General features: G+C 41.1%; 1 long non-coding RNA gene and 1 pseudogene across 1 annotated transcript; both read right to left on the minus strand.

The window, feature by feature from the left end:
* Nucleotides 1-355: 355 nt before the first annotated feature.
* Nucleotides 356-802, minus strand: LOC131921140 (proteasome assembly chaperone 3-like; annotated as a pseudogene).
* Nucleotides 803-16,955: 16,153 nt separating this feature from the next.
* Nucleotides 16,956-20,915, minus strand: LOC131921141 (uncharacterized). Its single transcript, XR_009381866.1, has 3 exons — nt 20,790-20,915; nt 19,454-19,566; nt 16,956-16,994 (listed from the first exon to the last, which is right to left on the minus strand). It is a non-coding gene; the product is annotated as an uncharacterized LOC131921141 (long non-coding RNA).
* Nucleotides 20,916-26,380: the final 5,465 nt, after the last annotated feature.

Here is a 26,380-nt window from a genome sequence, read left to right on the forward strand (position 1 = left end):
AGGGGAAGATGCTGGGTCCCATAGAACTGGGGTTACAGGCAGTTGTGAGCTTCCACATAGGTGCTTGGAATCCAGCTGGTTCTTCTTTAAGAGCAGTAAGTGCTCTTCTTTTAATTTTAGGAGATTTACTTTTAATAAAAAGACCCCCCCCACTGAGAGATGAACACTGAGGGCTACTGGTTCTTTCCATTTCCATCTGGGCATATACCCCTGCTGCAGCCAAGATTCATTCCCAGTGCCCCAAACATGACTCCAGGACACAGAGGACACACAGCGAGAGTTCCTTGAGTGTTGTTTCCAGTTTCAAGGGCTAAAGCCAGAGAAAGTCCTTTTGCTTGACTGTTCTGGCTTGGTAAGATGGGTGTTAAAGACACTGCCAAGCATCCACTTGGTCCTGAATATCAAGCACTGTTAACTGTAGGTAACCACACCTGACACAGCATAATTACCTCCTTCAAGGCCTTCATCTCTCCATGTTCTTGACCTTCTCAACCACAGCCTGAAGGGCATCTCTACTTCCTGCTTCTTGAGCCCCAGACACTACCAGGTTCTTTGCAAAGACATGGATGGGATGAGGGTGCTCATATTGCCCAAGAAGGCTTTTGTGGTCAACATTGGCTTGCTGCCATCATTGGACGTAATGCTGGGCTCCGAAGAGACCGGAGTACCCGTCTTCTCTAACTGGGTCATCAAAACCAGGGTGTGGCTTCTGAAGGCCTTCTAGACCACTTGGGTATGCCCACCATATGTTCGCCCCACATACCACTTTTGTCCGCTTTTTAGAAATTACTAATGGTTCCATCTTCTATTTTGCCTGTATGTATATTTTGTATGACATGTGCATGATGGTGACATTAGAGGCCAGAAGAGGATGTCAGACCCCTAGAACTGGAGTTACAGATGGTGATGAGCCTCCATATGCATGCTGGGAATAGAACCCCATCCTCTCGAAGAGCAACTGGTGTTCTGAACCAAGACTCCAAGCCTTATAGTACATTTAATAAGCTATATGATGTCCCATTTTTCTTGATTTTTTTCTAAATACTTTTGAAGAATTAGAACATAAGGAAAAGATCTTTTTCTTTACAGAGAGAGATCTTCCAAACTGACCTACCACTGCTCTGAGTGGACTCAAGTTTGCATGTGATATCATTTTCTTTTTTTCCCCTAGAACTTTCCTTAACCTTTCCCATATAGAAATCATTCATGACTCAGCTCTCAGTATTTCTCTTACGTGAGAACATTTTTTTTTTTTTTTTTTTTTTTTTTTTTTTTTGGTTTTTCGAGACAGGGTTTCTCTGTGTAGCTTTGCGCCTTTCCTGGAACTCACTTGGTAGCCCAGGCTGGCCTCGAACTCACAGAGATCCGCCTGGCTCTGCCTCCCGAGTGCTGGGATTAAAGGCGTGCGCCACCACCGCCCGGAAAATGACATTGTGGATCCAGTGAAAACAGCTTTCAAAAACGTGAGAACATTTTTGAAAGCTGTTTTCACTGGATCCACAATGTCATTTTTCTTTCAGCACATTACAGCTGTCCCATTGTCTTTTGTCTTGCGCTTTTTGTGATGTGAACACCGCAGCCATTCTTACTTTGTTTTCCTGAATGCAGTGTGGCTTTTCTACCTAGAGCTCCTTTGAAAATTTTCCTCTGTGTTACTAAGTACTGGTAATTTTATCATGCATACCATGCTAATGTTTTCTTTGTTTTTAGTTTGCTTTGCACTAGAATTTTTGATTGTGTGTATATGGTTTTAATCACATGTGGATAAGATGTCAGCCTTTATTTCTTTAAATATTTCTTCCTTTTTCTCCTTTTCTGACTCAAGTTGCATTTATATTAAATTGGAATGCGTTAATGTTGTCCCTGCTGTACTGATGCTTTCCCTGTGTCATTTTCCACATTATCCTCTTTCTTTCTGCTGAAGTTTTTGTGACATCTATTGTTATGTTTTCAGAACAAATTTATCTTTTCCCATGTGATTTCTAATCTGTTAGTACTTCTATGCAATATATGTATATATTTATATAGATTATGTTTATTTTCTGCTCTAGGAAACTCTTTGGAGTCTTTTTATCATTTAAAATTTTGTCCTTATCATATTCATAGGGTTTTGTAAATTCATTGACCTTATTCAGAATAGCTCCTTTAAAAATGCTTGTTTACCAATTCCACCATTGCTGACATTTCTGGGACAAAAGACATTACATTGTTTATGCATAGAAATATCAGAGTAATCTACAGAAAACCTCAGTGTCAGTTGCTAGTACAGTAGGCTGTAAGTAGCAGAATGACAACAACATAAAGAAACAGGGCATTTATTGTTTTATAAAAGTGTTAGGAGGCAAGCAGTTGCTGGTTCTGATTCAATAGCCATTTAACATGAAGATTCTGATAATTACCTTTGTTGTTTCCCTTATAATGGTAACCCCATCGTTTCAAGAAAACTGCAAACCTCTAGACAACACAGCTATATCCCAAGTAGGTTTCTTGTAAGTTCAATCTAGTTGCTTTCTGGACTGGGGTCACATTTTTTTTTTTTTGGAGGGCAAGTTGAGTAAAATTTCCCTAGTTGATTTAGACTATTGAGAAGTCTTCTTGGATTCAGAGATGAATTGGGGCTTTAAGAGTAGGAGAAGGATGGCAGGCAGGGACAGATATTGCCCTTGCTCTGTAGGTAAAGTATCCTTTACAGAATGACTGTTATCTTCATCAAATGGGAAATTTCATGAGCTGTCTTTCAGGACAGTCCAAAACAACCTGTGTAACCTCTGATATTTCCAGATTTCATACAAGATGCTTAGAAGCAAGTTATTAGATTCCTGCATGCTGTAGTTTGAGTGGTTCTGAAAACACATCAGGACAATGTGGTTGCTGGAAGTGTCTGGTCAAAAACAAGGGTAGTAAGAATCATAGAAAATGGAAAACTGTATGGAAATTGCTAATCAGGCTGGAGGATTTTTTTTTTTTTGGTCTCAAAAATATTTCCTTCGAGTTATGTGACTCAGCCTATAAAAGTCTGTTTCTTTATTAAAAGTTAGACAGAATGATACATTTGTTGTGGCAGGCTACTGGTTACCTGTAGTGTTGGTTCTTGTTCTGCTTGAAAGCAGGAAGCATGTCCCAGTGTCAGTCTACCAGCAGGGGTTCTCTAGGATTTATGTGTCAATGCTGCTTGAAGCCTTTGGAAAAAAATGAAGGATATTGGAAAGCTTCTGTTTGCGCTTGCTGCAGCTACCGAGATTCCCAATTTTAAATGCTGAAGCTGAGAGTAAAAAAGGTGTCATATCATTAAAAAAGAGCAAATTATACTGACTGTTAAAAATAGGTAACATAGGACCAAGAGATTACTCAGCAATTAAGAACTTTCTCTGCTCTCCCAAAGGGCCTGGGTTCTGCTCCAGGCACTTTCATCTGGTAGCTCATAACTGCCTCTAAGTCCAGATCCAGCAGCTCTGATGCCTCTTCTGGCCTCTGCAGGCACCCATATACAAGTGGCTTGCATGCAAACAGACTCATACATGCATGTTTACAAGAAGGTAACATTTTAAACTTTAATAGTCTTGTGTGTGTGTGTGTGTGTGTGTGTGTGTGTGTATGTATGATGTTTGTGTGTTTTTCTATGATGTATATGTACATATGTGTTTGATGTGTGCATATATGATGTGCATATGGGTGTGTATATATGATGTATATATGTGTTCCTGTATAAAGTGTGCATGTACAATGTATATGTATGGTGTATATGTGTTTGATATGTGTATGTGGGGTACACATGTATATTCTATGTATATTTATTTATGTGTGATATGTATATATGAATGCATCCATTGTGTGTTTGTGTATATATATATGTGTGCATGCATGATGTGTGTGTATGTGTGTAGCATGTGTAGAGATCAGAGGACAACTTTTATGACTTGGTTTTCTTCTTCTACCTTTGCTAAGGTTCTGGGGATCAAAATTAGTGGTGACACAAGTATATTTTACCCACTGACCTTAAACTAAAATATTCTTTTAAACATGTTTTCCAAAATAATCAGATCTTGAAAATAGGGATATTATTTTACATTTGTCCCAGTCTCTTGTAGTTTCATGGAGGGCTACAAGGTTGTCTGCCATATTTCTGATTCAGTCTGTTTCACTGTCATGTATTACCTTGGCTCTGGCTATTCTGATAAGCTTGGTGTATTCTCATGAAAAAATGAAACACACACACACACACACACACACACACACACACACACGCAGAAGAGAGAGAGAGAGGAGAAAGGAGAGAGAGAGAGAGAGAGAGAGAGAGAGAGAGAGAGAGAGAGAGAGAGGCTTGCATAAAGAAAATAGCTCTGCTGTTGTCCGTGCCCATCCCTGGCGGTTCCCAGATCAGATATGGAGAATTGTTAGTTGAGAAGTGAGTTGTTATGGGAAGGATGCATCCATGTTTCAGTTTGGAACCATAGAAGGAGTTTCACCCTCAGCCTTCTAGGGCTGCTGTTAGGATTCTGTAAGTTTAGGTTAGTGCAGATTTTAATATTCAAGCAGAGCTGATTCTTGTTTCTGCTCAGTGATTGGACAGTGAGATACTACTTCCCCACTTTTTCTTTGGAGTAGAAGTCACTTTTGGAATATTTTGTTCAAGAGCAGAGGAAGCAAATCTTTGCATTTATTGATAGAGCCCTGTCCTTGTCTCAATATTTATATAAAAATAACCCATTTGGGAAGTCATGCTGAGTGCCAAGCATCCGCATCACACAATGAGTCATTTTCTCTCCCATTCCTTCGCTGCACTCAGAACAAAGAGAAGGGGTTAGACATGTTTATCAGCCCCATTTCACACACCAGGCAAGTAAGACTCTGAGGTTAAAAAACTTGTGCAAAGTCAGAATTTCCAGGGCAAACCTTTATCTCCTGACTCCACAGTCTGTGCCTTTGAAGTCTCCTCCTTGCCTCTCAGTTCTGATTTCTTCGCATTAATATGCATGCTGCGCACCTGCTCTTTGGGAGGCGGGCTTGCCTGCCTCAGCTTTTGAAGTTGGTGCTGGAACTTGTTTTTATTAAGGATGGAAAATTCACTGAATAGACAGATAGACAGGATGGCCTTTCCATTGCTTTGGAGATGAAAACTGCTGGGTAAGTGTAATTATCTGTGTGCTGGTAATTTGATCAAAGAAGCAATAACTATGTAGAAATGACCCTCAGAAAATGGGATCTGAGAAGGGGGCAGTGGTCATCAACTTTGTGCCGGAAGACCTCAGGCTTATTCAAATTTTGATGTAGGAAGTTTCTGTGGGATGAGAAGAAAAGGTCTGCTTCAGATGTTAATAAATTCTGTAGCTGACCCCAATGTAGTAGGAGGCAGGCCAGCATGTGTAAATTCAATATCATGAGCAGAAAAGTGAAGATGAACCCCTAGTGACTTCTGGGAGATCCTTTCAGGCAAGAAAGAGAGGGATGAAGGTAAAAAGCTAATAATGCATATTAGGGGCTCTTCAGAATTCTTGGTTAAGGGGTCTTACACCATTAAGAGTCTCAGAAGAGGCAGGCTAATGATGCTACCATCTAGTGTGGACTGGGCTTGTTCTATATGAAACATTTCACATACGTTTATTTTAAAAATTGTGCATTGAACCCAGGGCCAGGTACATACTAGACAAGTGCTTTACCACTGACCTACACCCTCAAAGGTTTTTGAATGCCTTGTGTCATTTGTTTTTGTTGTTGTAGTTAATTATTTTTTGAAAATTTCTTATGTGTAGACAATGTATTTTGGTCATATCCACTATCCTTCTGCAACTTCTCTTGGGCATCCCAATATGTTTCCCTTTCAACTTTTTTCTTAATACAACCCATTGAATTCCATTAGTGTGCTATGCTTGTACATGGGTGTGCAGCCAGCCACTGTTTTACAATAAGATGATGCAATTCAAGGATATCAAATGATTTTTGCATGGTCATAGAGCTAGTGAGTGGTACAGTAACCAAACCTAGTTCAAGAGATCTGTAGAGGGCAGCTTTGGGCAACATAATACGGCATTAGTTCCCATGAGAGACATCTATCAGAGGTCTTTGTATCTGTTAGAATGCTCATAGCTGTAACAGAAGTCCCACTCAATTTGAATTACATAATCCTGACATAAAAATGTAAGATACTTTCTGGCATGGCGTGCTGTTTAGTTTTTGTCAACCTGATACAAACCTAGACATATCTGGGAAGAAGGAACTTTACTTGAGAAAGTGCCTACATCAGTTCAGCCTATGTGCCAGTCAACAGGGCATTTTCTAGATTAATGATTTATGTAGGAGGCTGAGCCTACTGCGGGAGGTATCAACCCTGGATAGGTGGTCCTGAGTCATAAGAAATATCAAGATGAGCATGCCATAAAAAGCACGGCTAGTAAGCATTGTTCTATCATGATTTCTGCTTCAGCCTGCCTTCAGGTTTCATGATTTGAGTTCTTGCTCTGATTTTATCCAGTGATGAATTTTGCATGATAAAATAAAACCTTTCCTCTCCAGGTTGCTTTTGATCATGAAATAGAAAATAAGACAAAACATACAGGATTGTGGGATCTGCTTCTTTCTGAAATTCTCTTAGCTCTCTCTTTGTGTGTGTGTGTGTGTGTGTGTGAGAGAGAGAGAGAGAGAGACAGAGACAGAGAGAGACAGAGAGACAGAGACAGAGACAGAGCAGTAATTTTCCCCCTGCTTTTTCTTTTAGTGATCAACTTTCTTCAAGGCCTATATATTCTTCAATGGTCACGAGGAGGAAGGAATAGTAGTAGTAGTAGTAGTAGTAGTAGTAGTAGTAGTAGTAGTAGAAGTAGTAGAAGTAGTAGAAGTAGTAGAGAAAGCCAGGAAATAGAGTGGAAAGGAAATACCTCAAGCCAGTGGTTCTCAACCTTCCTAATGCTACGACTCCTTAATACAATTCCTCATGATGTGGTGACCCTGAACCATAAAATTTCATGGTTGTTACTTCATAACTGTAATTTTGCTACTGTTATGAATCATAATGTAATTATCTGATATGTGAGCCCCAAAGAGATCATGACTTACAGGTTGAGAACCACTGCCTAAGCACTCATGGCCCTCGCTTAGGTAATTTGCTAACAGCTCAGGACTTTAGGTGGTCAGGAGAGAATTGGGTGCCAGCTGGTGTAGATTAATCAGAAGCTGAGGCTGAGGCTGGTGCTGAAGGAGTAGACACTAGGTGGATGGGCTTTAGTGTCAGCCATAGTCTACTAAGTGTCTTGAGCTATCTAAGCATCCTTCAGGTCCATTAGAAGCATGCGGGCATCATTGTTTTCTTTGTGAAATGAGTCAAATGGCAACGTGAGATGAGGATTATGAAGGACTCTTGTAAGTATGTACATCTATACACTGTGTATGTACTTGTAAAGCAATTTGACACATATGTTAATATATGTAATACTTCTTAGGTTCTGAAAGGAATATGCCATTCCTTCAGGGAAACCAAGTTTTTCTGAATGTATAAATTCTGAGATGTTTTGTATGTGAATGAAATTTAAATTCACTGCCAAATGACAGATTAAAATTTTGAGCAAGACTTCACATTCTTCCAAAGTAGCAATGTGCTTCATTAGACTTTGTTATTTGGTGTCTGCAGATAGCAACCCAGGACATTTGATGAAAGCTGGTCTCTTAGAGAGTGACTTAGAGGAAGGAAGTAGGGTCCTGAACAGTCTTCTGAGTGGGGAGTGGAGTTCAAGTATAAGTTGCCCATAACTGTTTCTTCAGACATTTTTACCTAGGTCTAATAACAAGAGAGAATAGAATTTATTTCTGGAGAAGATTTGGAATTTATAATTTATTTGTGGAGAAGATAGTGGAGGTGGGCAGATATGGGGAAACAACACAAAATTCCTTTGAGGTCTTACATGTTGGGCTCAAATTGCATATACTTTTTACATTCAATTCCTTGGTGAGTCCCTGTATGTTCTAATATAAGATAAGACTTTGCCACAATCTCTAAGTAAAATAGATGGTGCAAGTGGCTGTGGCATGCTGAAAACAGTGGTTTAATATAGCCAGGCATGTGGGGAGGCTCCTTCGGCAATTTATACAAGTTAGTTCATTTTTGAACTATCACCTAACTTTCTGGGAATAGGCAACATCTCTACTTTGTGTAAAGTTTAATATATCTGAGATAGACTACTGTAGTGGGTAGCCATTCCAGCTTTAATCTGGAAGTTCCAACCTCCAAATAACTCAGCCCGGCTAGCTCAGTCAGTAGAGCTTGAGACTCTTAATCTCAGGGTTGTGGATTTGTGCCCCACGTTGGGCACCAGATATTGGTGAAATTATTAAGGCCACTCCATGTAGTTGAAAGGGAGGTTTATTTTGTGGGGTAACTTACAAGTGAAGGGATAGGTAACAGGGTCTGGGAAAGGTGTGGCGCAGCCTGGCGGTGTTCTCTAGAGAACTTGGCTTGGTCTACCTCCAGCGTCCAGGGTCCAGGAACCAAGAGAGCTGGCCCATCCAGATCTCGGATCTTCAGGGTCCTCTCTTGGCCCCACCTTGTAGGCGTGACAGTTACCAAAGCCTCAATGGGGGTTGGAACTTCCAGATCAAAGCTGGATGGCTACCCACTACAGACTACCTTTAAAGCTAAATTTACTTTTTACCCTCACACTGAGCTCTATCATCTACTAATGATAAATTCCGAATCATAATACACAATTTCTTGTCTTTATTAAAATTGACACAAAACAGTAAACTATTCTCTGTTAAGGGAATGCTCCATTTTTTAATCCAGGAGGCACAGATTCAGAAAAGTGGTTCTCAAGTCTTCTCTGTTGTTATATGACACAGTTTTTTTTCTGGGGAGACACAACACACACACACACCCACACACCCACCCACCCACCCACACACCCCCCCCCCCCCACACACACACACATCTACTCACCCAGATAGGGAACTGAAGACAGACCAAAGTACAGTACCAGCAAAGACTAACTTGGTAAACCAATGAGTTACATTAGGTGAATGATTACTTAACAAGAGCAGAAATGTCTCAAAGACAGATGCATCACCCAAGCCCACCCTGAAGGGACACTAGACTAGCATGTGGCTCTGACAAGCCTTGGCCCTTATCCCCCATTCCCTCTCCCTTGCTGAAAACCATTAGATTACATTCCTAAAGCTAGCCACCAAGGTCTCTCTCCTTATTTGGCCATTTCCTCCTCCTGAGACTGAATACCAAAGTCCAGCAATCAAAAACCCACTTTGGTTTACCTAATAACATGCCCAATTAAAATTAAACACCTCATCATAACACAGGTTTTCCCCTTTACCTTTATAAACCATCACTTGCCTATGTGCCATGTCTGTCTCCCTTCTATCCAGAGCCAGTCCTTTATCCCTCTGGGACAAATACCCCTTCTCTCTTATCCCTTATCTCCTTTACCACTACATCCTAGCCTATTCTAACACAGACCTTCCCTTTTGCTCTTCTTAAAAATTACACCTGCAAGGTCATTTGCTGCTCTTTTCTGCCTGAGTCCGAAAGCAGTCACTTTAACTTTTCTTCACCACTTAACAAAGGATCTCTATGTGAAAACAGGTGTTTGGGTGTGGTTTATGCCTAATTTGGGGTCCAAGAGGGAGACCCCACTTGTAAGGCTCCTTCACACCACAGTATGGATGACAGTATGGATGACAGCTTGCTTCAACTGGAGAGCTGGAACAAATGGCACAGCCATGCAGGCAGCGCAGCTGGTTGGAGAATGTCCTTTCTGGGTTGCTCAGGTGTTCTGCATCTTTTCCAGGCCACTTGTTTGCTGTGGGATGTTCTGTATGGCAAATGTGTTGCTGATTAGGCAATAAATAAAACACTGATTGGCCATTGGCTAGGCAGGAAGTGTAGGCGGGACAAGGAGGAGAATAAAGCTGGGAAGTGGAAGGCTGAGTCAGAGAGACACTGCCAGCCGCCTCGATGACAAACAGCATGTGAAGTTGCCGGTAAGCCACGAGCCATGTGGCAAGGTATAGATTAATGGAAATGGATTAATTTAAGCTGTAAGAACAGTTAGCAAGAAGCCTGCCACGGCCATACAGTTTGTAAGCAATATAAGTCTCTGTGTTTACTTGGTTGGGTCTGAGTGGCTGTGGGACTGGCGGGTGATAGAGATTTGTCCTGACTGTGGGCCAGGCAGGAAAACTCGAGCTACACTTGTTTGTCTTCATTTCTTCTAGGCTGCTTGGCTGGTCTCTAAGCTAGTCTGGGCTCAGAGTCTTCTTTGCAGCTTGGTTTGTCTGAGAGTGACTCTCAGTAGTCTTTATTGCCATAGTATTTTGGGGGGAAGAAGGGCCCTAGTGTATCTGGTCAGTTACATGGACTTTCTGAAGCTATTCGAGTTGTTATTTCCTGTCTTAGTGAGCTTCCCTGCAGGATGGAATGTTTCAATCTTAGAAGAAGCTGCTAAACAATAACTTCCTGTGGAAATTACTTGCTGGAGTTTATGGGTTGTACGGTCCTGGCCACAACCTCAGGGGGTGTGTTTTAACAAGACTTAGGTGAGCTTAGAAATTTGGCCTTTTACAATGGCACCAGATGACGGTGATGCCAGTGACTTCTGGGAAACTAATGGATGCTCACCTTTGGGGAAAAATAGATGTCCTATCTTTCAAATGATCTACAAATCTCCCTGCTCTTAAAGTTTTCTTTTTTTTTTTTTTTTCTTATAGGAGCTAAACTAGTAGATTGGCTTTTTCTTTCCTCCCTTCTTTTTTTTCTCTATCAAACAGAAGACATCAAAAATGCTGGCCACCACTCTACCATCATGGGCCAAGTACTGCTCTGCTGAGAGTGGGTTACATTAAGTCATTTGATCCTCAGAGCAGCTCTATGCATGGCAAGTTCTATATTTTACTCATACAGATGAGAAAACAGAGATTCATAGAGAAGCCTGTCACATGGTAATAAAAATGTTGATTTCTAGCCCAAGATGACTCACCTACACCTTAACATCCAGGGACACCTTTTTATTCCATGATTTAGTGACCCAAGCATTAGGAGGTAGAGTTCAGCAATAATTTTCTATTAGGGGCCAAATACCTGGCCATTTAGTCTCTGCAGTGACACTTAACCGGACCCCTGTGTCAAGGCAGAAAAAGACAGTACAGACATGGACAGAAGTAGTTCTGTTTCAGTGAAACATTGTTTACAAAAGCAGTTTGCCCACCCAGATCTAAATCAAGCAGGACTTGGAAGTCATGTGTCTAAGTCTTAGGACTATCGGGATTCTGAATAAAGGCAAGCTGGTGGCAAAAATCTCCGTTTTCTTTCTTCACTGCTTATGTCTATGACTGCTTTCCTTCCAGCATATTCTAGGTGAACTCTCCTCTCTGTGCCATAGCTTGGGTTTTCCTGCAACCTTTATCAAATTCATATCCCAGCTCTCAGAACTCAGATGTTTCCTCAAAGCTCAACATGTGTCACATCTACTTCCTAAACGTTTCTCTACTTAGTATTTACTCCCACTGAGCAGAACCATCCACATATATAGACACTGAAGGTATTCTACAAGCAGGTCCAACATGGCTCCCCTGGCTCATGCCCTTTGGTGCATCCCAAAATTTTTAGGATAAAGTCTGATCCTTGGTTGTTTTTAACTATTTTGTCTCTCCTGATGATTGCAACTGGGATCACATGCTCCAAAGTGCTCTGAACAAACTGTATTGTGCCAAGGTCTTTCCCTCACCTTTGTAACTGCATGGTGTTCAATACCAGTCACATGTGTGAGAATGTCACTCCTCTTCCTTTGGATTCTTCGGGAGCCCCGTTTCTTGATTTCAGATGTTCTCAGGAAATCCAGTGTTTGTCATTTTCACAGCAGCTCAGTAACTTCTATATTTTAACATGGACAAGTCAGGATGTTAATTCGGTCAATTGGACCTTCCTCTTTCTCCTCCTAGGTGATCCTAATTACCAGAAAGGTGATGATATATCTGTTTCCCACATATTGTGGCAGGATTCCTATTAATATGCAGCTCTTTTTTGGTGGCTGCTATCTTCTTTTGGAAGTGATCTTGTAACCATGTCCTTGATTCTGGTCCTAGGGTCTGATATTGTATGTCTTTTTCTCCAGCAGGTTGGATTTTGGTCTCTTTAAGACAGGGGGTCTGTTCTGTGGTTAGTAATTTTTCCCTAGTTTTGGTTTCTGGTATACAGTCTATAATCTGCATTTTTCAAGAGACGCAAAGTGAAGCTTTTGAAATTCATGGAAATGTAATCAGCCAATCAAGTTTCTTTCTCTCTAGAAAAGTAGCTTTATAAGCCTGCAAATTTGACTCTGATTGTAAACTCTGTCTCCTGCCCTCAGATCTCATGAATGCAGGTTTTTGCACCTGAGATACCTCAAATTATTACCACTCAGCATTTAGAGTATGTCACCTCTTTTAATGAAGTCCAGTCAATGGGAGGCATATGTCAGTCTTCCATGATGTCATAGTGTCTCGCCTGTGTTCCTATCAATATGTCCGTATATTCTATGATGTGTCTCCATTTCCTTGCCATCTTCCAAGACAGTAAGATCATCTTGAAGGTAACTTAGTGCCTTTTAAATTATTCAATTTTTTTGGTCTTAATACAGGGCTTCACATTTTGTAGTTGCTAAAAATGCCATTGTTTGTTGACTGGATAATCCATGCAGCCTCTTGCTCACCTCAGTGACATCTATTTAGTATCTACTGAATTGTTGACTAGTTTTCAAGGATGTTTTGGTTCTTAAACTATTTATAAAGCCCATGAAGTCACTGACAATGTTAAACAACTTTATTTCCCTTAATACTCTGTGCAGAGCCAGGTAGATGTAAAGATTCATTTAGCTGATGATTGAAATAGCTTCCCTTTTTAAAAAGAAAATGAATGCACGGAATTCACAGTAATTCTAGTTGAGTTCTTTGGGTAGGTCATGTGACTTTGCAGCATTACTCATCCTCACTGATATTCACTTATTAGATGATGTCAAATTACACCAGTCTTAGGGCCATGTTTATTTTAAGCTATACCATTCTGTACTTTATGGCTTACTGGGGAGGGAGATTCAATAAGTCTTGGACAATGATCATGGATTGCCTGTTTTCCACTAAGTGAGCTTTCATATTGTACCCTGGCCTGCCAGGCCATACTGCCCATGCCCATGCCTTACTAATGCCACCTCTGGCCATAGAAATACAGTATAAAGAAAGCATGGTAATCAGCCAACAGCTGTAGCTAACTGCCGTCTTTATTGGGAAGCTCCTTTCCTCAGCCGTTTGATGTATGGAGAAGACTTCCATCTCAGCGTTCCCTGCACTTTACATTGGATTCTGCTCTTGAAATTCATGCATTAAGAGAAAGGAATGGACACAGGGGTGGACAATGGTTACTGCTTCCTCCCAGGCCAGCTGCTTCATGTGTAAGCCTTGAGAATAAAATACCATTAATCAGTAACACAGGGGTACACAGGGTCTAAGAGTTTGGGGTAGATAAAGTCTACCTCTTACTGGATGCCTATGTGACCACTTTTGTATAACTCTTGCTGCAATAGTTTGTTGTTTTATCCCTCTCATTCAGAAAACAAGGAAACCAGTTCAACAAGGGTAAATACTGGGCATGAAGTCACACAGCCAGGACATGGTAGATTGGAATCTGCCTCAAAAATTGAATTCATTCATGCTTTTCCGCTCCATTGTGCAATTCTCTGTCCTGGTAATAATCCTCCATCTTTATTTAAACAACAGCGTGATTTTAGTGCACATCCCCAGAAGTGCCTTAGGCTATCTCTAACACTTTAGGCCACCAGAGTACTATTTAATGCAATGAAGCAGATATCTTTTCATACACATAATTTATTTGTAGCTAAGTTTTCCGCTACAGCACCCAAAATGAATTGGGCTAGTGTATTATTTTATACTAATGAGGTGGTTGGAACTTGGCATATTTAGTTTATGAAATTTCAGACTCCCGTTTAAACCTTTGTTTGCTAGTAGATTTCAAGTAAAATGTAACCTAATTAGTTCTTCCTCATTTACACTCTTGTTCATTTATACACTCTCATTCATTTTACACATGAAGGGCATATTGTTGAATTATTTAATGCCCACTATCTGTGATCTTCTCTTAAAGATGATTTCAAGTCCCTTTTAGTGGAAGCAGAATGTTTTGACTTTATGATCTAGTCGTACATTGGTTGATGCTGCAACAAGACCTGGGTTGAGGATTTAGTTCAAATGTCAGTGTTAGTGTTCTTGCTTAGCGTGAACTTCTAGTTTCGAGCCTTGGTGCTATAAAACAGTGAACAGCACCAGTGTTAGTTTCCATCACTGTGATATCTAACTTGGCATAACCAACCTCTAAGGAGGGAAGATTTGTTTGGCTCATATTTTTGGAGTTTTCAGCCCATGGTTGCTTAGCCTAGTTACTATGAGGTCTGGAGTGAGTAGGTATACCACTGCAGACATGAGTGGCAGAAGAAGCTGCCAACTTCATGGTGGCCAAGAAATGAAGAAAGAGAGAGGAGGCGGCACTCTGATTCCAGTTCAAAGGCACACCCTCTGTGAACTTACTTCTGGTGGGCCCCACCTATTAAAGTGGCATTATCTCTCAATAGTGCCTCAAGCTGGTGATCAAACTTGTAGCACATGACTTTTGGGGGATATATAAAATCCAAATTATAACAACATCCGAGACTAGGCTGTTTATATTGAGTAGAAATGTTTTTGTGCTTGGTTCTGGAGTTTGGAGTCTGCACTGGTGAGTGCCCTCTTGCCATTTCATTCTGTGGTGGAAGATAACAGGTTAAAGAGGACAAGAGGAGAGAGCCAGAAGTTTTATTTTATTTTTGACAGCAAACCCACTCGTAATACCTGACTTCCTCCTGTGATACCGTCTCTAATCACCTTTCATTAGGACCTGCCTCCCAACATTGTTGCACTTGAGATCAGGTTTTCCTCATATGAACATTGGGGAATATTTAAGTCACAGCAGATGCCAAGTATAAATGAACTTACAGCACAGACAGTCCCATCTTTAGGGTGAAGTCTTCCATTTAGGAAGCTGAAGTCAGCTTCCAACCTTGGCAAATGCAATCTTTAACCTCTAATGTGGCTTCATATTGAAGCAATCCAGAGGGATAACAGGGCTCTAATGGAAATTGTCAACAAAATTGAAAAGAAGAAAAGAAGCCACATTTTAACATCCAGAACTTGAGAGGTCGCTAAGTACAAACAACACAGGCATAAAACTCCAGAAGGCTTCAAACGGCTTTAATCTGCTGGTGAATCTGTCCTTTGATAGAATGTAAAAATCTAAGCTGAAAAAATGTGTGCCACGGGGTTTCAGTACACTAATTCCAAGATTGATTTTGCAACAGAACCTGAGCAGCATTCAAAACAGGCAACAGCAAGAAAGGGAGCAGGAGACAAGAAAGGGAGATGAGGCGAGAGAGCACACGGGAAAGGAGGATTAAGACTGATGATAAGGAGGATGGTGAGGTGGGAAAGGGTGAGCCTTCTGTTCAGAGACTGAAGACTCAATTTGAATCCTGGTATTAACATTTTATAAGGCTATGCAGATCCCTTGAACCAATTTGGAATTGTTTCCTTATATGTATAATGGTAGGAAGGATTCCAGACTTCATGCTGCAGGACTAATTGAAGTGGTTCCTGTAGGGCAATATAAACATAGAAATTGCTAACCCATCTTCTACTTGCAGCTCTTCTCTGACTGCTCCCATCCCTGCCCTTCCTTCTCCATGTTGATCTTTCGATCGCAGACAGTGTTCCCAAGTGAACTCTCCTTTCATTTCTAAATCATATCCCCTCCTATTGGTTTCTATTGTATATTTCTGCCTCTATTTATTTAATCAGTTATTTATTTTGACATTCTTTTCAGGACACTTAAACGTCCCTTGACTCTCAAGTTGGGGCCTAACTATCTTTAGGTGTAAGTACAAATACTTATAATGTAGTTGGGGATTATGCTGTTTTAGTAAGTGGTGGTTGCAGGTTCCATGACTTCAGTAGCCCTGGGATAGTTGGTTATAGTCTTACCCAGCTTTGATGCCTGTGAATCACGATTATCAGCTTGGCATGGTAACGCTATGGTTGTAGTAGTGGCATGCATACCTCGGCAGTAACCAAGAGTTCTCTAAATGATGGAAAGGCCTGGTCAACAAGAGGCACATCATGCCTTGTACTGGAGACTTGTTTTATAAGGGCTCAGAGTTAAGAGTTTGTCTTCAGTCTCTAAAGAGACTTCAGGCTTTGTATTTTTGATTATGTTAAGAGCTGTTAAGATTATGGTGACTTTTAAATTTGGACATAATGGATTTTACACTATTAAATAGCTATGAGCAGATAGATGCCAGGAGTAGAATATTATAGTTCAGATGTAAACTATTCCTCTCAGACTCGCGCTGTTTTGGGAGGTATAGAACTTGTGGGAGGTGAGGCACCTCAGGAAGAAGTCACTTGTTTGGCAGGCCTTGAATTTTAATGTTTGACTCTGCTTCTTGTTCAATCTCTGCTTCTCAACCTGCCCAGATGTGAGCAAGCACCTTCACATTCTTGCTGCCTCAGCTGGGAGCTTTTCTTGTAACCATGTATTTCTTACCACTGTGAGCTCTACCCTCAAACTGTGAACTAAACTGTACACCTCCTTCTTAGTTACTTCTTGTCATCTGTATTGTCATGGTAATCACGAAAGCTTAAAACAGAATGTGACTTTCCCCTTCAAATATAACTTTCTTAACTTAGTAAATGACCATTTGCCCATATCTGAAACTACAGTATTATCCAGCCACCTTTTTCTGGCATTACATTTCACATAAACTCTTACTAATTCATCTTTTGAAAACTCTCAAGTTTACTCACTTAACTTAGGTCTACCAATGTCCAGCTTGTCAGGGACACTGCCATTTCTCATCCAAATAATGGTGCTGATTTCTGTTTTTTTTTTCCCCCCAATTCTTATTCTCATGCCTGTGCTCCTCCTGATAATTAATGAAAGGGACATCTCAAAATGCAAAGTGTCATGCCAGCCCCCAGCTTGAAATCTTCCATTTGGACATTCAATGGCACTTAGTATATGTGTGTGCTAAACTTTGGTGTTGTGACAATATATCTGACATAAAGAACTTTGAGGGAAACATGATATATGTTTCGGCTTATAATTTGCGCTTGTTGTTGGTTGGCTCCATTGCGACGAGAGTGTGGTGAAGTGGGACATCATCACAGTGGGAGCGTGTGACAGAAGAAGCTGCTCATCATAGAGAATCCAGGAAGAAAGGGGGCAGGAGACAAGGTATATCCTTTAAAGACCTACTTCTCCAACCTGGCCTCATTTCCTAGTTTTCATCACCTCCCAATAGTGGAATCAGATTATGACTCCAGCAATGGAGTAATCCATTAATTAGACCAACCAACCTCATGATCCATGAGGTTTGCTTCTCAATAGCACTACCAGCTTGGGACCAATCCTTTAGCATATTTCATACCTAAATCATAACAGTGTAATATCTAACATTTCTCACACAGTCTGTGTGTAACGACACAATTTGACAGAACTCACCTCACTCATCAGTGACACATTCACTTGCTGTCGTTTGATTGTGCTATGGTGTCCTGGAGTTTGTTATTTCTTTTGCTACCAAGACCTGATTGCTACAGAGAATTCAGAACTACGATGACAGAAAAACAGGAATTTTTTGGACTATAGTAATCTGAACTGTTGTAGAGCATATTATTTTATGTGAGTCTCACAGGAGATTTGGGAGGAATGAACATTTAACAAATGTGGACAAATAAGGTTTTCAAGGGCTTCTGTTCATTTGTGCTAGGGTAGCAGAGCTGACAGGGAGATTAGATTTTATCTAATTCAACTTCTTCCTTTGGGGAAGAGGAGACAATGGTTGGGGAAGTAAAATGACTTGGGAACTTGCTGGTTTACATGCAATATAAGTAGCTTTTTAAAATAGTTCTGAGTGGGTGAACCAAATTCACTTTTTTATGCTAATGTGGTCTTTTCCTCTGCAAATGCTCCCTTGCTTTATGATTTTTTTTTTTGGGTGGGGTAGCTATCATTTGTATGTTTATCCTAGTTTAAGGAAGATTACTGTAAAAATCCACTGATTGAATTTTTCTTTTCAGTAAGAAACTGTAGGTGTGGTAGCAGGCAGATGGAGTTAAGTGTCCAGAGACTCCACTTCTTGTACCTGAAAATCCAGTTAAACAGAGGGTACCAAGGGAGGAAAGAAGGGACCAGGAAAAAGGGCACATCTGCCTTTGATTCTTATTTTTGCATGTGTTCTTCCTGAATGTGAGTGCAGAGACTCAGGACAGCCCTTCTCCAAGTCTCAGTTTCCACAGTGATGTAGTCTCAGAGTTCTGAGAGATGAATTTGATGTCACCAAGCATTCTGCACACACTCACTTGCATTTTTGCTTGTTTTGTTCTTTTGTCTCCTTGGTAAAAAAATCTCTGATTTCATTGCCTCCCCATAATAGAAACATCTGAAGGGCCTGGACATATGTGTATTCACACACACACACACACACACACACACACACACACACACACATACACACACACACACACACACACAAGTATTGAAAGACGTTCATAATATCAGTGTGGTGTGAGCAAGAACCATCTTTGCTGTTTTTTATATGAGACTCTCTCCAGGCATCATTTGATTCATTTACATCTATTTTGAGGGGCACTGATTGAAGTGCTAAGCATTTTTCCTGGGTCTGACTGTTTGACAGTTTACCCACTTTGGGCTTATGGTAGTTTAGTCGAAGAAGACAGGTGAACACACAGCCTTCATTTAGTATCTGTTCGATTGCAGGCAAAGCATTCATACCATCTGTGTCTTATTTTCCTTATCTATTAAGAGGGAGATTTTTTCTTTAGGTTCTCTGTCCTGCAACCCTTAGGAGCTTTCATTCTGGAATACCTGTGCATCTGTATATGAAAACAAACAAGAAATATAGTGATTCCTACCACTGGAGAGGGCAGGCTCACTTTCTGACCAGCATGCCAAATATACCATCTTCTTCCTAGATATAGGTTGAAAGATTGCAGGTTGTCATAGTAAAAGACTGGAGTTTTCTGAAGCTTGGGTTTCTCAGCTGTAAGGCTGACATTATGCCATTGACATTGTCTCTGTGGGGTGTAGGGAAGCAAAGAAAACTGACAGGAACATGAGGCTCATGATGCCAAGTGTGCCATGGGAAATAGCACCCATGCTCCTGACGCAGGAACCTAGTGTCCTCTGGCAGCAACTGTGTGTGGCGAGCTGACTTGTTCTTTAGCAAGCAGTGAAAAATTCCAGACTTGTTCTTGATGATATTATCATAATATTGTTGTAAGAACTGGGTGGGAGAGTGGCATTGCACTCGTTAACTTATCTGGAACTCTCCCTCCCCCTGTATACATTCTATTTATTCACCTGTTTATTACTTATTCACCTTCTCTGCTTTCTTCTCCATCTATCACCTTACAAGTGAGATTCATTTGCACTTCCCTTTTAAACAGTAGCTTCCTTGTACACCAGTCAAGTCCCTGCCAGAGAAGCAGAAGCAGTAGGACACGTGAATGGAGAGATATATCGAGGATTGTATTATATAATTGTAGAGACTGGCCAGACAAATTGGAAACAAACTGAGTGGCCGTTGGGAAGGGCAGGCTGGGGTTCATGGGCAGAAGGCTGATGCTGCAGTTCGGACTTTCTTCTTCCACAGGGGAGCTACAGCTCTACTCTATGGCTTCCCCACTGATTGATGCATCCACCAAGGTTGTCTAGGATAATCTAGACAAAGTCAGCTGCTAGTGGAGTTCAGTCACATCTACAGTTATCATTCCATTAACTCCCAGGTTAGTGCTCCACTAAATATTAGGGATCTGCAGCTTTGAGAAGTTGACATATCAAAGGACTAGACACTTCAATGTGCCCTATTTATTGCCACTGACTTATTTCTGTTATTGTATCTATCAGACTCTCATTAATTATTTTATTTATTATTCTCCTTTGATGATCTGGAAACTTCCCTAGGACAGAGAGTTTTGACTGTTCATTGTTAGATTCCCTACATCTACAATAGTGCATGACTTGTAGCTGTATAAAATGAATTACTGAAGTGATTAGAAAACAGCCTGATATGTGAGAATAAATTAAATTCTAGCTCTTGGTATAATACATATGGATATAATGTCAATGGAAAAAATTTTCACTTAGGGATCTCTTCACTCCCTCCCCCCCCCCACCAGACACCTTTTCAAAGGTACCATCTACCTCTAGCAGATATCCAGTTTTGCTAGTAGGTCTCCATGGGGCTACCACGCCCCTAACACAGTCCCCAGCCTTACCTGTGGACATCTTAATGAATCAGGTGTTTACACTGGATTGAATGTTTATTTTAAAGCCTGTGAAAGCTTCAGACTATTCTTCCTGTATGTTGTTTTTTTTCATGTATTACTCTCCGAACTCTGAGTGTTCGTCCTGTCTCTGTGCTCATTGGCTTCCCTGGATTCTCTTTTTACATTCAGTTCAGGGGTTGATTCTTTTTCAGGGTCCTTTCTCTAAGACTGGCCACATTTTTGTGCCTGCATAGTGTTCTGTCTGCTCTATCCTAAAGCTTAACAGAATTTTCCATTAAAATGATCTATTTCATCTGTACTGTGATGAAACCCTCAAGGACAAGATGATACCATTCATCTCTGCATCTCAAAAATGTAGGTGGTTCTGATTCAGACACATGCTTAGTAAATTTTAGCCCAAAGCTTACCATTTGGTGATCACTCTCAAGTGATCCAGTATTAACTGCTTAGCTCAGCACCATTGAAAGGCGGCATCTCTCAGCTCTCATCCTGCAGTAGTGTCTAGGGGATAGTTTGAAAGCTATTATAGAAACTCTGACACTCTGACTCAGTTTGTCTGATATAAGGCTTGAAAGTTGGCATATTTTTGAAGAGGTTCTCCAGTTAATCTTGATGTGCAGTCAGGACTGAGCAACATAACTTCCAGAACTCTGAACTACTGTGATGGTTAATAGGGATTGACAACAGAATTTAGAACCCCAAGAAACAGGCTTTGGACATATCTGTGAGGGATTATATAGATTACGTTAACTGATAGGGAAGACCCTAAATGTGGTTGGCACCATTCTTTGGGCTGGGGTCCTGGTTAATGGTGCGGCAGCTTCAATCACCTTCTGCTTCTTGAGTGCAGATGCAATCTGATCAGCTGCCCCGTGTTCCTGCTGCCATGACTTCCTCATATTTCCATAGAACTATAAACTGAAACAATTTCTCTCTCCATTAAGCTGCTTCTGTCAGGTATTTTGTCTCAGCAATAAGGAGAGTAACTAATAAACTACCCCCAGGGGAGCAACATTCTTGAGAGCAGCCCTTCTAGGATGCTTGAGCAAGTGAGAGGGTTTATTAAGGTTTTATTTATTAATCTTGTTTATTTATTTTTATTAAAATCAACTTTCTCAAAGATTCTTTCATCAACTATTTAAAATAATAATTCAATTTTATTCTTTGAGAATTTCATACATGTGTCCAATTTATTTTTATTACATTAACACCCAATTTCCCCTTCACCATTCTCTGGACCCCCTCCCAACACATCTCCCTCTCAAATTCATGTCCTTTGCTGCTGCTGCTGCTTCTTCTTCTTCTTCTTCTTCTTCTTCTTCTTCTTCTTCTTCTTCTTCTTTCTTCTTCTTTTCTTTTCTTTTCTTTTCTTTTCTTTTCTTTTCTTTTCTTTTCTTTTCTTCTTCTCCCTCTCCCCCTCCCCCTCCTCCCTCTTCCCCTTCTCCATCTTCCTCTTCTTCCTCCTCCTCGTGCTCCTCCTTCTCCTCTTCCTTCTCTTGCTTCTCTTCCTTCATTTTATAATCCCCTGAGTCCAGTTCATGTTGCTAATATGTACATGGGCCTCTGGCCCCCAACTAGAGCATGGGCAATGTACCACTTGCCACACCACCAAAGAAAACTTACTCTTACTGGAACACTCATGAGCTGTCATGTTAATAGCTCTTCTGATAGGGTGACGCCATTGGAGTCCCTCTCATCCATGGTGGAGCTGTTACTGGTTGATCCTATCCTATCTTGCTCAGGTAACCACAGCTGCTTGACTTTATGGTTTGAAAGACATTGACATTCCACAGCACTCCTCCATCTCTTGCATTCTTTTGGACACTCCTCTGTGATGTTCCCTGGCCTTTGTAAGGAGATGATATGGATGACTCCTTTAGGGGTGAGCATTAACAGTCACTTATTCTTAGCACTTTGAACAGTTATGGTTATTTGCATTAACTGCTGTTCACTGCACAAAAGAAGCTTCTCTGACCGAGGGCACTTTGACTACATAACCATTTAGCAAAATAACAACAGGAAGTTCCATTTATAAGTCCTATGACATCTCTAGCCATGGGCTTTGACCAGGATTAGAGATATCAGTTATGAAGTCCTTCCTGTGGAACAGACAGGCCTCAAATCCTATCAAAAGTAGTTGGTCACCCTTATGACAGTCATGCCATTATTAAACCAGTGAGCATACCTCACTTGTAAGGTCAGAATTGCATCACACAGAATCTAGTGCTGGATAAAAATACTGATATCTCCCCCCCCACCCTCCCCCACGCAGCTTGCATGACACCTTTCAGAACCGTGAAAGTTAACCAGCAGGAAGAATGTTTTCCAGTTATTTTGAGATTGTTTTCTTGATGTTCTGCAACCAAAGAATGTGGTGTTTCCAGCAGCAGGGTCTCACCATCTAGTTCTGTTGGACAATCAGGAGCAATGGCAGTGACTGATGGTTTGGAGACCGCCCCCCACCCCACCCTGGGGCCTACCTGATATTTCATAGGGAGACATCTCATATGCGCCTAGTGCTGAGGTTTTCATTTAATAACCCTTATCTTCCGCAAGTAGCATTGTCTACTTGTGCAGGGTACCCCTGTTCAAACTCTTCTAAGATTATGCTTTTAATTATCTTCATAGTAGTGGGCTTTCCTAAAGAGTGTTCATACATCTGAGTTGTAGCTATCTCACCCTCTACTGCCTTCTCTCCTCCATCTCCTGCTGAAACCTTTAGGCCCAGCACTCCCCGCTTTCTTTCATATCACGGTGTTCTACTATCCTTTCCAATTACAGTTTTGAACTGAGTTATAAGACAGTAGGCTTCCATATGGATTTCCCATGTACCTTTTATTTTGATTAACTTTCCCTATCCTCATGCCTCTTTGATTCAACCTTCTCACCTCCAGTATGCTCCTGTTCTAATTTCATTTTTTACCTACATTCTAGTAAGCATATTATTTTAATTTGAGTTTTTATTGTTTTGACATCTTGGGGATTTGCTTATCCCGGAGGGGTGAGCCCTCCCAGGACCAGCTAATATGGACAGATTACAAATAACTGTGGGCATCTCTTTTCAGTGCAAACCAGCTAGATTAGAAGTTTCTGTCCCTTACATAGAGTTTCCACTCCATAGGTAGCACTGTGTTCCTGCTTGAATCTCTCCAGGGCCAGGTATCACAACACCAGGGAGAGCGTCGGTATTCAAGAGCACACTGAAATCCCTCCTACTAACCTATTCCAAGTTTGCTTCCCTGTCTCGCCTGCCTCAGTGGATGTCACATAAAATTGATCTGTCCCCAGTGCCTGCTCTCAAATCCACTCCTGTTTGATCCCGTGGGACCCTGAACAGGGTGCTTCAAGACTACTGAACAAACTCCCTCCCTTCTGGAAGCCATTTCTCTGTCACAGGCCTTCTCACACCTGATTAAAACAAGTTGTGTTACCCATTAAGAGGAGGGATCTGATGGAGAGGGTTAGAATTCAGAAAGCACAGGACCTGAGGGGAGGAGATGTGTAACACGAAAGGAGACTGCAGAGATTAGTCAGCGTCTCATCCTGGAGGACATGCCAGTGGTAAGAGGAGAGCCAGAGACTCCCCAAACAGAAGCTTGCATGATTGCTGCTGGCTTTGCACTGGGGACTGCTGTGTGCTCCCCGCACTTTCCTCTAGGGGGCAGTAGAAGGGCCTTGTGCATAACTTGTGGGTAGTAGGGAGCTAATGAGCCAGAATCTCTATCCATAAGGACGTTTTCTGGAAGATTATTCAAAAAGAAGGCAGAGGCTGTCAGCAAAACAGTCCAGTCCCCAGGGGAGAACGACAGGAAGCCAGTCTGAATCCCAAGTGTAGCCCTGTTGAGCTTATCAGCTGAAAGACTCCTGGATAAAGTGTTCACTGCGCCCCCTCAGGGCTCCCAAGTAACCTGCTGTCCCAGGGCTATGAGTCACCCTAGTGTTGATGAAAGTTCTGCTCTCAGACATCTTTCATCAATTCCTTTTTATCTTTGCTCTAACTGAGGGAGGATAAGCTTCCATTTTGCAGTCTCTCCTCATACAGCTTGTAGCATCTATTGATTTTTTTTCAAGTTGATACAGGCACAGAAAGAGAGTGGCCTTCACAGGCAAAGTCCTCAACGTGAAAGAGGAGTATAGATGCCTGAAACCACTCCCTCCTCCCTCCTCTTTTAAAGGGTTAGATCCTGCAGGACATAGGACACAAGTGTTCAAATACTCTGGTTTAATTCTCCTCCTTATTTTGTATCACTCTTAAAACAAACCCCTCTTCCTGATGATCAGAATGCATGGCAGCACAAAGTTGCATCCAACACTTGCTTCCTTGAAGGCTTTTAGCAGAGGGAAGGCACAGCCTGGACAGCAACGAAACTCAAATCAGAGCATCTCGGAGCAACTGGCACTCAGGAATCCATGACTCATAAAATAGTTTCTCATTTGTTATATAATTCAGCTTACACAAGATCAATGTTTCATGGCTTAGGAATTTGAGTCTGTGAAGTACAGCCATTTATTCACCCAGTAAATATCCACCCCCCCCCAGTATCCTTTACAGACCTAGAGCTGTCTATGACCCCCAGAACTATCTGGGGATTCCATGTAACAGAAAGAAAGGCTTTCCTACCACGGAGCCATGCTAAGGAGTTCTAAAAATGATCCTGAACCTGGTTTCCTCATGTTACTACAGTGAGAGGAGTTTTCATGGCTGTTCAGGGGAAGGCTGTATGATCATGAATGAATGTCTAAGCTTCCTCAAGACACAGAGAAAAATATTGTATCTATCTCAAATGGCTACTGAGAACTGTAGATGCTACAAGGTTTAATGTCTGGTCCATAGTCAGGGCGCCATAAAAGATATTTATTACTTTTTGAGTAGCTGTGAAGTGTTGGAATTAGGAGCAATTACTTCTTTCTGGGGAAGTCAGCAGAGACAAGTCCTCAGAAGACATGGCCTGGACATTAGAAAGAAATTCTCAGTTCTTGGAAAAGTATCTCTCCCTTGCTTAGAAAGTGCTCAGTTGAGTAACATCTAATAAGTCTTTTACATTACATTGTTCATTTTCTACAAGACTGTATGCCAAAGCTGTGAGTTCAAAATCTACATGTAGGTTATAGCAAGAGCCACAGAAGAGAAGAGACACCATGTTAAGTGATACAGAAAGCACAGTAGATATGAAATTGAGTTCAGATTTTTTAAATAAACTTTTTTCTTTGGTAACAAATAGAGTGAATGAGAGATGAATTCTGACTCTACCTGGGACTAGTTTTGTACCTTGAAGAAATTTATAGTAAGTCCTGTGGTCTTGGTTCCTTCTCTTAGAATTGTTAAGATAATCTTTAGTGTTATGGGGATAATTGGCTAACAAAGGAGAGTTGAAACATAAAATTAGAGCCTGAAGAGATGTCTCAGTAGTTAAGATCACTGGCTGCTTTCCAGAGGACCTGGGTTTGATTCCCAGTACCCACATAGCAGTTAATAATTATTCCAGGGTATCTGACACTTTTCATAGCCACTGTACACACATGTTGGCAAAACTCCCATACACACGAAATATAAGAAAAACATAAAATTAATGCATCAGACACTTTTCTTTCTTAACACTCAATGATTTAGTCTATTTTGTTCTCCTATGACAATACCAAAAGCCAAGTGATTTATTATTATCATAAGTTTATTTGGGTAATGGTCCTAAAGCTTATGAACTGTAAGTGTGAGTGGTCAAATTTGGTGAAGGTCTCATGAAAGAAGGCATTACATGGCAAGAAAGGATAGAAGGGTCCCAAACTTGCTGTTTTATCAGATACTCTTTCCTAACCTATTCCTTTAGTGACTACAGTAACCCATCCTCACCTTTACTTCCTAGTCATTTTTTCTTAAAGAGTCTACCTCATGGCACTGTTGTGTTGAGGGTCAGTTTCTACAATATGACTTTTGGGGACACAGTGGTCTATGGTAGAGTATGGGGAGGAGTCCTGTGCCCATCCTGAGGTTTGTTCCTCC

This window comes from Peromyscus eremicus, chromosome 10 (assembly GCF_949786415.1).
Source record: "Peromyscus eremicus chromosome 10, PerEre_H2_v1, whole genome shotgun sequence".
NCBI lineage: Eukaryota > Metazoa > Chordata > Mammalia > Rodentia > Cricetidae > Peromyscus > Peromyscus eremicus.